Source organism: Arachis hypogaea, chromosome 2, assembly GCF_003086295.3.
Source record: "Arachis hypogaea cultivar Tifrunner chromosome 2, arahy.Tifrunner.gnm2.J5K5, whole genome shotgun sequence".
NCBI lineage: Eukaryota > Viridiplantae > Streptophyta > Magnoliopsida > Fabales > Fabaceae > Arachis > Arachis hypogaea.
In genome coordinates this window covers 33,887,571-33,900,784 of record NC_092037.1, presented here as the reverse complement: position 1 = coordinate 33,900,784, position 13,214 = coordinate 33,887,571, and the positions used below count along the sequence as shown (strand labels likewise).

General features: G+C 37.9%; 1 non-coding gene across 1 annotated transcript; it reads left to right on the top strand.

Annotated features, from left to right (window-relative positions):
• The first annotated feature begins 5,800 nt into the window (after positions 1-5,800).
• LOC112763822 (small nucleolar RNA R71) lies at positions 5,801-5,904 on the top strand. Its single transcript, XR_003182943.1, has one exon. It is a non-coding gene; the product is annotated as a small nucleolar RNA R71 (small nucleolar RNA).
• Positions 5,905-13,214: the final 7,310 nt, after the last annotated feature.

Genomic DNA, 13,214 nt, shown 5'->3' with positions numbered 1-13,214 from the left:
ACTCAATTTTTGAGGTGGAAAGAACTTTGCCAAGAAGGCATTGACTAGCTTTTCCCAAGAGTCCAGGCTTTCTTTAGGTTGAGAGTCCAACCATGTTCTAGCTCTGTCTCTTACAGCAAAAGGGAATAGCATAAGTCTGTAGACCTCAGGGTCAACCCCATTAGTCTTGACAGTGTCACAGATTTGCAAGAACTCAGCTAAGAACTGATGAGGATCTTCCAATGGAAGTCCATGGAACCTGCAATTCTGTTGCATTAGAGAAACTAATTGAGGCTTAAGCTCAAAGTTGTTTGCTCCAATGGCAGGGATAGAGATGCTTCTCCCATAGAAATCAGGAGTAGGTGCAGTAAAGTCACCCAGCACCTTCCTTGCATTGTTGGCATTGTTGTTTTCGGCTGCCATGTGTCCTTCTTCTTTGAAGAATTCGGTCAGGTCCTCTAAAGAGAGTTGTGCTTTGGCTTCTCTTAGCTTTCTCTTCAAGGTCCTTTCAGGTTCAGGATCAGCCTCAACAAGAATGCCTTTGTCTTTGCTCCTGCTCATATGAAAGAGAAGAGGACAAGAAAATGTGGAATCTTCTATGTCACAATATAGAGATTCCTTAAAGTGTCAGAGGAAAAGAAGAGTAGAAGACAGAAGTAGAAAATTCGAACTTATCAAAGAAGATGGAGTTCGAATTTTGCATTAAGGGATAGTGTTAGTCCATAAATAGAAGGATGTGAGAAGGAGGGAAGTAATTTTCGAAAATTAAGTAAAAGATTTTGAAAACATTTTTGAAAACACTACTTGATTTTCGAAAATGAAAGTGGAAAAGAAATCAAGTGATTTTTGAAAAAGATTTTAAAATTAGAAATCAAAAAGATTTGATTGAAAACTATTTTGAAAAAGATGTGGTTAAGAAAATATGATTAGTTTTAAAAAGATGTGATTGAGAAGATATGATTTGAAAAACATTTTTAAAAAAAAGATTTGATTTTGAAAATTAAAAACTTGACTAACAAGAAAAGATATGATTCAAACATTAAACCTTCCTCAACAGAAAAGGCAACATGCTTGAAGTGTTGAATCAAATCATTAATTGATAGTAAGTATCTTTGAAAATGGAAAGAAATTGATTTTGAAAACACATGATTGAAAAGATATGATTTGAAAAAGATTTGATTTTGAAAAACTTTGAAAACCTGAAAAAAATTGCAGTGAAAAACAGAATCTTCCCTCTTGTGCCATCCTGGCGTTAAACGCCCAGAATGGTGCACATTCTGGCGTTTAACGTCCAAAACTATACCCTATTGGGCGTTAAACGCCCAACCAGGTACCCTGGCTGGCGTTTAAACGCCAGTCTGTCCTTCTTCACTGGGCGTTTTGAACGCCCAGCTTTTCTGTGTAATTCCTCTGCTGTATGTTCTGAATCTTTAATTTCTCTGTAGTATTGACTTGAGAAGACACAAATAAAAAATATTTTTGGATTTTTAATAATAAGAAAAAATCAAAATGCAACAAGAATCAAATAACTATGCATGCAAGACACCAAACTTAGCAGTTTATATACTACTGACACTAATGAGAATGCATATGAGACACATAAAACACTCAAGTCAAGAGAATTCAAAGATCAGAGTAAGAAATCATCAAGAATTATTTGAAGATCCTTAAGAACACATGAATGGATGCATGCAATTGACACCAAACTTAACATGAGACACTAGACTCAAACAAGAAATTTTTGGATTTTATGATTTTTTTGATTTTTTTTTTTGTGTTTTTCGAAAATTAAGTGGAAAAAGATATCAAAATTCTTAATGAGAATCCCAGGAATCATGCAATGTTAGTCTAAAGCTTCAGTCTAAAGGAATTAGACATGGTCAGCCAAGCTTCAGCAGAACATTACATTCAAGAGCTAAATTGATGAAGATCAATCAGCTTTGGTGATGATAAGAACATCACCTTGAAACACTAGAATTCATTCCTAAGAACTCTAAAGAAAAAATACCTAATCTAAGCAACAAGATGAACCGTCAGTTGTCCAAACTCAACAATCCCCGGCAACGGCGCCAAAAACTTGGTGCACGAAATTGTGATCAATACTTTTCACAACTCAAATAATCCCCGGTAATGAATCAAAAAACTTGGTGTTCAATACCATGGCATAAACACAACTTCGCACAACTAACCAGCAAGTGTACTGGGTCGTCCAAGTAATAAACCTTACGCGAGTAAGGGTCGATCCCACAGAGATTGTTGGTATGAAGCAAGCTATGGTCATCTTGTAAATCTTAGTCAGGCAAACTCAAATGGATATGGTGATGAACGCATAAAAACATAAAGATAAAGATAGAGGTACTTATGTAATTCATTGGTAGGAACTTCAGATAAGCGCATGAAGATGCCTTCCCTTCCGTCTCTCTGCTTTCCTACTGTCTTCATCCAATCCTTCTTACTCCTTTCCATGGCAAGCTTATGCAAGGGTTTCACCGTTGTCAGTGGCTACCTCCCATCCTCTCAGTGAAAATGTTCCTATGCTCTGTCACAGCATGGCTAATCATCTGTCGGTTCTCGGTCAGACCGGAATAGAATCCAGCGATTCTTTTGCGTCTGTCACTAACGCCCCGCCTGCTAGGAGTTTGAAGCACGTCACAGTCATTCAATCATTGAATCCTACTCAGAATACCACAGACAAGGTTAGACCTTCCGGATTCTCTTGAATGCCGCCATCAGTTCTAGCCTATACCACGAAGACTCTGATCTCACGGAATGGTTGGCTCGGTTGTCAGGCGAGCACTCGGTTGTCAGGCGATCAACCATGCATCGTGCAATCAGGAATCCAAGAGATATTCACCCAATCGAAGGTAGAACGGAGGTGGTTGTCAGTCACACGTTCATAGGTGAGAATGATGATGAGTGTCACGGATCATCACATTCATCAAGTTGAAGAACAAGTGATATCTTAGAACAAGAACAAGCGGAATTGAATGGAAGAACAATAGTAATTGCATTAATACTCGAGGTACAGCAGAGCTCCACACCTTAATCTATGGTGTGTAGAAACTCCACCGTTGAAAATACATAAGAACAAGGTCTAGGCATGGCCATGAGGCCAGCCTCCCAATGATCTAAGATAGCATAACAATGAAGATAGCTACCCCTCGATGTCTCAATACAACAGTAAAAGGTCCTACTTATAGAAAACTAGTAGCCTAAGGTTTACAGAAATGAGTAAATGACATAAAAATCCACTTCCGGGCCTACTTGGTGTGTGCTTGGGCTGAGCAATGAAGCATTTTCGTGCAGAGACCTCTCTTGGAGTTAAACGCCAGCTTTTATGCCAGTTTGGGCGTTTAACTCTCATTTTGGTGCCAGTTCCGGCGTTTAACGCTGGGATTTCTGAGGGTGACTTTGAACGCCGGTTTGGGCCATCAAATCTTGGGCAAAGTATGGACTATCATATATTGCTGGAAAGCCCAGGATGTCTACTTTTTAACGCCGTTGAGAGCGCGCCAATTGAGATTTTGTAGCTCCAGAAAATCCGCTTCGAGTGCAGGGAGGTCAGAATCCAACAGCATCTGCAGTCCTTTTCAGTCTCTGAATCAGATTTTTGCTCAGGTCCCTCAATTTCAGCCAGAAAATACCTGAAATCACAGAAAAACACACAAACTCATAGTAAAGTCCAGAAAAGTGAATTTTAACTAAAAACTAATAAAAATATACTAAAAACTAACTATATCATACTAAAAACATACTAAAAACAATGCCATAAAGCGTACAAATTATCCGCTCATCACACATTCCTGGCGTCCAAACGGCAGGATGTTGCTTGTTTCTGGCGTTCAGCCCCAGATCCATGCTCTGTTCTGGCGTTGAACGCCAGCCAGATGCACCTTACTGGCGTTTAAACGCCAGTAAGTCCTTCCTCCAGGGTGTGATTTTTCCTCTGCTGTTTTTTGATTCTGTTTTTAATTTTAATATTTTTTTCGTGACTCCTCATGATCATGAACCCACTAAAACATAAAATAACAATAAAATAAAAATAAAATTAGATAAATAAAAATTGGGTTGACTCCCAACAAGCGCTTCTTTAATGTCAATAGCTTGACAGTGGGCTCTCATGGAGCCACAAAGGTGATCAGGTCAATGTTGTGGACTCCCAACACCAAACTTAGAGTTTGGATATGGGGGTTCAACACCAAACTTAGAGTTTGGTTGTGGCCTCCCAACACCAAACTTAGAGTTTGATTGTGGGGCCTCTGTTTGACTCTGTATTGAGAGAAGCTCTGCATGCTTACTCTCCCTTATTACAGAAGGATAGCCGTGTGCTTTAAACACAAGGTAGTCCCCATTCAATTGAAGGACTAATTCTCCTCTGTTAACATCAATCACAGCACCTGCTGTGGCTAGGAAAGGTCTTCCAAGGATGATGCATTTATCCTCTTCCTTCTTAGTGTCTAAGATTATGAAATCAGCAGGGATGTAAAGACCTTTAACCTTTACTAACACGTCCTCTACTAATCCATAAGCTTGTCTTAATGACTTGTCTGCCAATTGTAATGAAAATAAGGCAGGCTTTACCTCAATGATCCCCAGCTTTTTTATTACAGAGAGTGGCATAAGATTTATGCCTGACCCCAGGTCACACAGAGCCTTTTCAAAGGTCTTGGTGCCTATGGTATAGGGTATTAAGAATTTCCCAGGATCTTGTTTCTTTTGAGGTAGAGTTTGCTGAACCCATGTATCAAGTTCATTAATGAGCAAGGGAGGTTCACCTTCCCAAGTCTCATTACCAAATAACTTGGCATTCAGCTTCATGATGGCTCCTAGATATTGAGCAACTTGCTCTAAAGTTACATCTTCATCCTCTTCAGAGGAAGAATAGTCTTTAGAGCTTATGAATGGCAGAAGGAGATTTAATGGAATCTCTATGGTCTCTATATGAGCCTCAGATTCCTTTAGGTCTTCAATGGGGAACTCCTTCTTGCTTGAGAGACGTCCTAGGAGGTCTTCCTCACCAGGATTTTCGTCCTTCTCCTCCCTTGTGCATTCGGCCATATTGATTACATCAATGGCCTTGCACTCTCCTCTTAGATTTTCTTTTGTATTGCTTGGGAGAGTAATGGGAGGAGTTTCAGTGACTTTCTTACTCAGCTGGCCCACTTGTGCCTCCAAATTTCTGATGGAGGACCTTGTTTCACTCATGAAACTTAGAGTGGCCTTAGACAGATCAGAGACTAAATTTGCTAAATTAGAGGGGCTCTACTCAGAATTCTCTGTCTGTTGCTAAGAAGATGATGGAAAAGACTTGTTATTGCTGAGCCTGTTTCTTCCACCATTATTAAAGCCTTGTTGAGGCTTTTGTTGATCCTTCCATGAGAAATTTGGATGATTTCTCCATGATGAATTATAGGTGTTTCCATAAGGTTCACCCATGTAATTTACCTCTGCTATTGCAGGGTTCTCTGGATCATAAGCTTCTTTAGAAGCTGCCTTTTTAGTACTATTGGATGCATTTTGCCATCCATTCAGACTTTGAGAAATCATGTTGACTTGCTGGGTCAACACTTTGTTCTGAGCCAATATGGCATTCAGAGTATCAATTTCAAGAACTCCCTTCCTCTGAGGCGTCCCATTATTCACGAAATTCCTCTCAGAAGTGTACATGAATTGGTTATTTGCAACCATGTCAATAAGTTCTTTAGCTTCTGCAGGCGTTTTCTTTAGGTGAATGGATCCACCTGCAGAATGGTCCAATGACATCTTGGAAAACTCAGATAGACCATAATAGAATATATCTAATATGGTCCATTCTGAAAACATGTCAGAAGGACACTTTTTGGTCATTTGCTTGTATCTTTCCCAAGCTTCATAGAGGGATTCACCATCTTTTTGCTTGAAGGTCTGAACATCCACTCTAAGCTTGCTCAGTTTTTGAGGAGGAAAGAATTTATCCAAGAAGGCCGTGACCAGCTTATCCCAGGAGTCCAGGCTATCTTTAGGTTGTGAGTCCAACTATGTTCTAGTTCTGTCTCTTACAGCAAAAGGGAAAAGCATGAGCCTGTAGACTTCAGGATCTACAGTTAAAAACTGGTAAGGATCTTCAGATGAAAGTCCGTGAAACTTGCAGTTCTGTTGCATTAGAGCAACTACTTGAGGTTTCAGCTCAAAATTGTTTGCTCCAATGGCCGGAACGGAGATGCTTCTTCCATCAAATTTGGAAGTTGGTTTAGTGAAATCACCAAGCATCCTCCTTGCATTATTGTTGTTGGGTTCGGATGCCATCTTCTTTTCTTGTTCGAAAATTTCAGAAAGGTTGTCTCTAGATTGTTGTAATTTAGCTTCTCTTAATTTCCTCTTCAGAGTCCTTTCAGGTTCAGGATCAGCTTCAACAAGAATGCATTTTTCCTTGTTCCTGCTCATATAGGGAAGAAGAGAACAAGAAAAAAAAAAGGGGAATCCTCTATGTCACAGTATAGAGATTCCTTTATGTTAGTAGAAGAAGAAAGGGAATAGGAGTGAAGAAGAATGAAAAGGTAGGGGCAGTGATTTGAGATGAAGAGAGGTGAAGAGAAGTGTTAGTGAATAAATAAATAAATAGAAGAAGGAGAGAGGGAAGAAATTTCGAAAATAAATTTGAAAAGAAGTTAAATGATTTTCGAAAATAAAAGAAAAGATAGAATTAAAATTAAAACAATTAATTAATTAAAAAATTTTTGAAAAAGGGATGAGATATTTTCGAAAATTAGAGAGGAAGAAGTAGTTAGGTGGTTTTGAAAAAGATAAGAAACAAACAAAAAGTCAAATAGTTAGTTGAAAAAGATATTAAAATCAAATTTGAAAAGATAAGAAGATAAGAAGTTAGATAAGATATTTTGAAATTAATTTTTTTTAAAAAAGATAAAATTTTGAAAAAGATATGATATAAAAGATAAGATAAGATAGATTTAATTTTTAAAATTAAAATTAATTACTTAACTAACAAGAAATTAAAAGATAAGATTCTAGAATTTAAAGATTGAACCTTTCTTAACAAGAAAGTAACAAACTTCAAATTTTTGAATCAATCATATTAATTGTTAGCATAATTTTCGAAAATTTGAAATAAAGTTAAGAAAAAATTTTGAAAATAATTTTAAAATGTTCGAAATTAATAAGATAAAAATGAAAAAGATTTGATTTTTGAAAAAGTTTTGAAAAGATAGATTTTTAAAATTGAAAATTTGACTTGACTTGTAAGAAACAACTAATTTTAAAATTTTTTTGACTAAGTCAACTCAAATTTTTGAAAATTAGGAGAGAAAAAAGGAAAATATATTTTTTTGATTTTTGAATTTTTAATGAAGAGAGAGAAAAACACAAACATGACCCAAAACATGAAAATTTTGGATCAAAACACATGATGCATGCAAAAACACTATGAATGTCAAGATGAACACCAAGAACACTTTGAAGATCATGATGAACATCAAGAACATATTTTTGAAAAATTTTTGATGCAAAGAAAACATGCAAGACGCCAAACTTAGAAATCTTTAATGCATGGACTCTAACAAACGAAAAATGCATATGAAGAACAACAAACAACATAAAACAAGAAGATATCAAGATCAAACAAGAAGACTTACCAAGAACAACTTGAAGATCATGAAGAACACTATGAATGCATGAAATTTTCGAAAAATGCAAGAAAAATTTTTAAAGCATGCAATTGACACCAAACTTAAAAATTGACTCAAGACTCAAACAAGAAACACAAAATATTTTTGATTTTTGTGATTTTATGATTTTTTTTGTATTTTATTATTTTTTTCGAATATATTCTTTAGAAAAATGAAAATAAAGAAAAAATTTTTGAATTTTTTTTTGAAAACCTTTTTTTTTGAAAAGAAAATTACCTAATCTGAGCAAAAAGACGAACCGTTAGTTGTCCATACTCGAACAATCCCCGGCAACGGCGCCAAAAACTTGGTGCACGAAATTGTGATCATCAACAATGGCTCCAATAATTTGGTAGCTCTCACACGTGAATTACACTTAGTCACAACTCCGCACAACTAACCAGCAAGTGTACTGGGTCGTCCAAGTAATAAACCTTACGTGAGTAAGGGTCGATCCCACAGAGATTGTTGGTATGAAGCAAGCTATGGTCATCTTGTAGATCTCAGTCAGGCTAATTCAAATGTGATTGGATTAGATAATTAAAAGATAAATAAAATAGGATAGAAATACTTATGTAAATTAATGGTGGGAATTTTAGATAGGCGTATGGAGATGCTGTGCTCCTTCTGAATCCCTGCTTTCCTACTGCATCCATTCAATCCATCTTACTCCTTTCTATGGCAAGTTGTATGTAGGGCATCACCGTTGTCAATGGCTACATCCCATCCTCTCAGTGAAAAAGGTCCAAATGCTCTGTCACAGCACGGCTAATCATCTGTCGGTTCTCAATCAGGTTGGAATAGAATCCAGTGATTCTTTTGCGTCTGTCACTAATGCCCAGCCTTCAGGAGTTTGAAGCTCGTCACAGTCAATCAATCCTAGAATCCTACTCGGAATACCACAGACAAGGTTAGACTTTCCGGATTCCCATGAATGCCGCCATCAATTCTAGCTTATACCACGAAGATTCTGATTAAGGAATCGAAGAGATATACGCCCGGTCTAAGGTAGAACAGAAGTGGTTGTCAATCACGCGCGTTCATAGGTGAGAATGATGATGAGTGTCACGGATCATCACATTCATCAAGTTGAAGTGCAACGAATATCTTAGAACAGGAATAAATCGAATTGGATAGAAAATGATAGTAATTGCATTGAAACTTGAGGTACAGCAGAGCTCCACACCCTTAATCTATGGTGTGTAGAGACTCCACCGTTGAAAATACATAAGTGAAAAGTTCAGGCATGGCCGAATGGCCAGCCCCCAAATGTGGTCACAAGACCGAATGATCAAAAGACTATTAATACAATAGTAAACTATCCTATTTATATTAGACTAGCTACTAGGGTTTACAGGAGTAAGTAATTGATGCATAAATCCACTTCCAAGGCCCACTTGGTGTATGTTTGGGCTGAGCTTGATCTATCCACGAGCTGAGACTTCTTTTGGAGTTGAACGCCAAGTTGTAACGTGTTTTGGGCGTTCAACTCCGGTTCGTTACGTGTTTCTGGCGTTTGACTCCAGACAACAACATGGAACTGGCGTTGAGCGCCAGTTTACATCGTCTAATCACGAATAAAGTATAAACTATTATATATTGATGGAAAGCTCTGGATGTCTACTTTTCAACGCCATTGAGAGCGCGCCATTTGGAGTTCTGTAGCTCCAGAAAATGCATTTCGAATGCAGGGAGGTCAGAAATGTGAATTTAGCATAAAAACTAATGAAAACATCCCTAAAAGTAACTAGAACCTATTAAAAACTACCTAAAAACAATGTCAAAAAGCGTATAAATTATCCGCTCAATACTAGCCCCCCTTCTAAATCAAATTTTCTTCTATTTATACACTTTCCAAATTGGTCTTCAAGTCCTTGGATTGGGCCTTTGTTGTAGCAAGCAAGAATGGGTCTCATGATGTTGAAGAGGGTAATTGGCAATTCACATTTTTGATCTGCATGGGTGCTTAATTAAACTGGTGCTGGTGTCAATGTTGGCCTCAACGTTTGCAAGAAAATGTTGAATCAAACGTTGGCTTGAGAAAGGATTTCCAAAGGGCTGGGCGTTGGCGCCAACGTTGGACTCAACGTCGGTGCACCAACGTTTTTCCACCCATGTGTGCGCGTCACCTACGCGTACACGTCAAAATGGAGTTTTGCGCATATGCGTCGCTCACGCGTACACGTCGATGCAAATTTTACAAATCAAATTTTTGAGTGGCTCATCGCAGACGTTGGAGGCAACGTTTGAGGTAGCGTTGGACCTCCAACGTTCGTTCATTCACACTCAAGCGTAAACCACACGTACGCGTGAATGGTCAATTTTGCCAATTCACGCGTGTGCGTGACCCATGCTTACGCGTGGATTAAGAAATTTTTCATATACCCAAAATTTTTTTGGCTCCAGAAATGAAAAACCATCGAAGAAGTTGGGGGTAACGTTGGACCTCCAACGTTCTCTCCAACGCCAGCACCAGCATTCTGCATCTTCCCACGTTGCACCCATTTCTTCTTTCCAAAAAAAAAACGATGCCTTCAACGTTGGTGGATCAACATTGCCACCAACGTTGCATCTCCCTCTCTTCTTCAATACTCTTTTACTTTGTTTCTTCCTCTTCTTTCTTGCTTCTTTCTTGCCTCATTTCTACCTACAATCAATCAAACAATTACCTCAAAGTTTGCTATAATCATGAGGTATTTGCATCATTCATAACAACTAGTAAAAGTGGCATAAAACCTCATGAAAAAGCTCATAAACACCCATGTTCAATTGACTTAGGGAATGCATGGAATTTCAATCCAATTGCTTACTTATTGTGCAAGAAAGTGCATAAAAACTTAATGAAACAAGAGAAAAATGCTTGTGAAACTAGCATAAGATGACTTGTCATCACAACACCAAACTTAAATCTTACTTGTCCCCAAGCAAGCACTAACAGAAGAAAAAGGCATGAAAACAGATAAGCATATATGTGTCCTTATTAGTAAGTAAGTGAATTTGGCTCATGGGTATTTATGCAGACAGAATGCTGCTCAATTATTGTCAACTTTCAAATGTGAAATGTCCCTGTGAGTGTTAACCAGAGTTGCTGCTTGATGGCGAAAAATTTATTTCCGCACAAACTAACCGGCAAGTGTACCGGATCGCATCAAGTAGTAAAACTCACATGAGTGAGGTCGATCCCACAGGGATTGATGGATCAAGCAACCTTAGTGAGGTGACTAGTTTAGTCAAGCTAACAGTGGTGAATTGAGTGAAATTGATTAACATAATATGATTGCAAGGAATTTAAAGTGCTAAAAGTAAATGGCGGAAGATTAAATGAAGCTCAAAGCAATAAAAATGAGAATTAAAAGAGAACACGATTCATTAGGGATTGGAGATATCATAATCTACAATGAATCAAATGGGTTTCAACTCCTTTCTCAATCATATGAGTAGATCTATGACGGATTGAAATTGATTGGATCCCAATTTCTTGGCAATCCAATCTCTCTAATCACAATCAATCTTGCCGATTCCTTGATATAATTGTCATGAGAAGAGGTTAAGTATATGTCTCTCATCCATAAGCCACACTAACTCTCAGGTTCTCAATTCCTCCCGAATGGTGTTGATCAAGAGAGTAGTAAAGGATAGAGCCTCAGTTCTAATGCCCATGATTCCCCTTCCGAGGCTCACACAAGCATTCACAGATTCAAACCCCATTTCAGAGTGAATGAATCATCAATCAAAATAGAGGATATCCAATAGCTACCCAAACGATAGAGAAGAAGAAGAAGTTCATTCAATCATGTGAATTATAATAGAGCTCCTCTCCTAATGAAGTGGGATTAATGGATCATCACTCTAAGAACACTTGCAGAAAATATAAATTGCATGAAAGTAAACTCAGCTCACAAAAAACGGAAATGTAAAATTGCAGAAAGTAAATTGCAGAAGAAGAGAAGTGCAAGAAATAGAAATTGCATAAAGGAAATTAAATTCAATACAAGTTGAAATGTAGAAATTGCAGAAAATAAAAGTGTATCTCAACTATGCTAAGCTCTCTGGAGTCTCTAATCCTCCAAGAGAGCTCTCTACTAGAGCCTTCTACCCTACTCCTACTCCTACTGTCCGTAAAAGCCTTCTGAATCCTTTTTTTCATCGCTCGAATCTGATGCCTTTATATAGGCTTTCCTAATTTACAAATTGAAATGAAATTCAAAACAAATTACAATTAAATGAGATTCCTTTTCTAGATGATCCTTGTGGTCTTCATTGAGTGATAGGAGTGGACTTGCTTGCTTGTAGTTCAAATGGCCTTGGAATGAAGTTAATTTGAGCAGAAATTCACTTCCAGGAGAGTGGTGGACGAAATTGTGATTCAATTGTTATTCCATTTTGCAAAATTCATTGCTTTTCATTCCCTGGTAATGGCGCCAAAAACATGATGCCAATACCATAGTTCACAACTCCGTTCAACTTAACCAGCAAGTGTACTGGGTCATCCAAGTAATACCTTACGTGAGTAAGGGTCGATCCCACAGAGATTGTTGGTATGAAGCAAGCTATGGTCACCTTGTAAATCTCAGTTAGGCAGTGATGAGCGGATAATTTGTATACTTTTTGGCATTGTTTTTAGTATGTTTTTGTTATGATCTAGTTAGTTTTTAGTATATTTTTATTAGTTTTTAGTTAAAATTAACTTTTCTGGACTTTACTATGAGTTTGTGTGTTTTTCTGTGATTTCAGGTATTTTCTGGCTGAAATTGAGGGACCTGAGCAAAAATATGATTCAGAGACCAAAAAGGACTGCAGATGCTGTTGGATTCTGACCTCCCTGCACTCGATGTGGATTTTCTGGAGCTAAAGAAGCCCAATTGGGGCGCTCTCAACGGCGTTGGAAAGTAGACATCCTGGGCTTTCCAGAAATATATGATAGTCCATACTTTGCCCAAGATTTGATGGCCCAAACCGGCGTTCAAAGTCACCTCAAGAAATCCCAGCGTTAAACGCTGGAACTGGCACCCAAATGGGAGTTAAACGCCCAAACTGGCACTAAAACTGGCGTTTAACTCCAAGAAGAGTCTCTGCACAAAAAATGCTTCAATGCTCAGCCCAAGCACACACCAACTGGGCCCAAAAGAGGATTTTTATGTCATTTACTCATTTCTGTACACCTTAGGCTACTAGTTTTCTATAAGTAGGACCTTTGACTATTGTATTAAAAATCTTTTGATCTTTGGAACCTTTTTCTTTAGATCTTTTGATCACTTTGGGAGGCTAGCCATTCGGCCATGCCTAGACCTTGTTCTTATGTATTTTCAACGGTGGAGTTTCTACACACCATAGATTAAGGTGTGGAGCTCTGCTGTACCTCGAGTATTAATGCAATTACTATTGTTCTTCCATTCAATTCCGCTTGTTCTTTATCCAAGATATCACTTGTTCTTCAACTTGATGAATGTGATGATCCGTGACACTCATCATCATTCTCACCCATGAACAAGGTGACTGACAACCACTCTTGTTCTACAAGCGATCAAGGCTCTAGTGAATATCTCTTGGATTCCTGATTGCACGATGCATGGT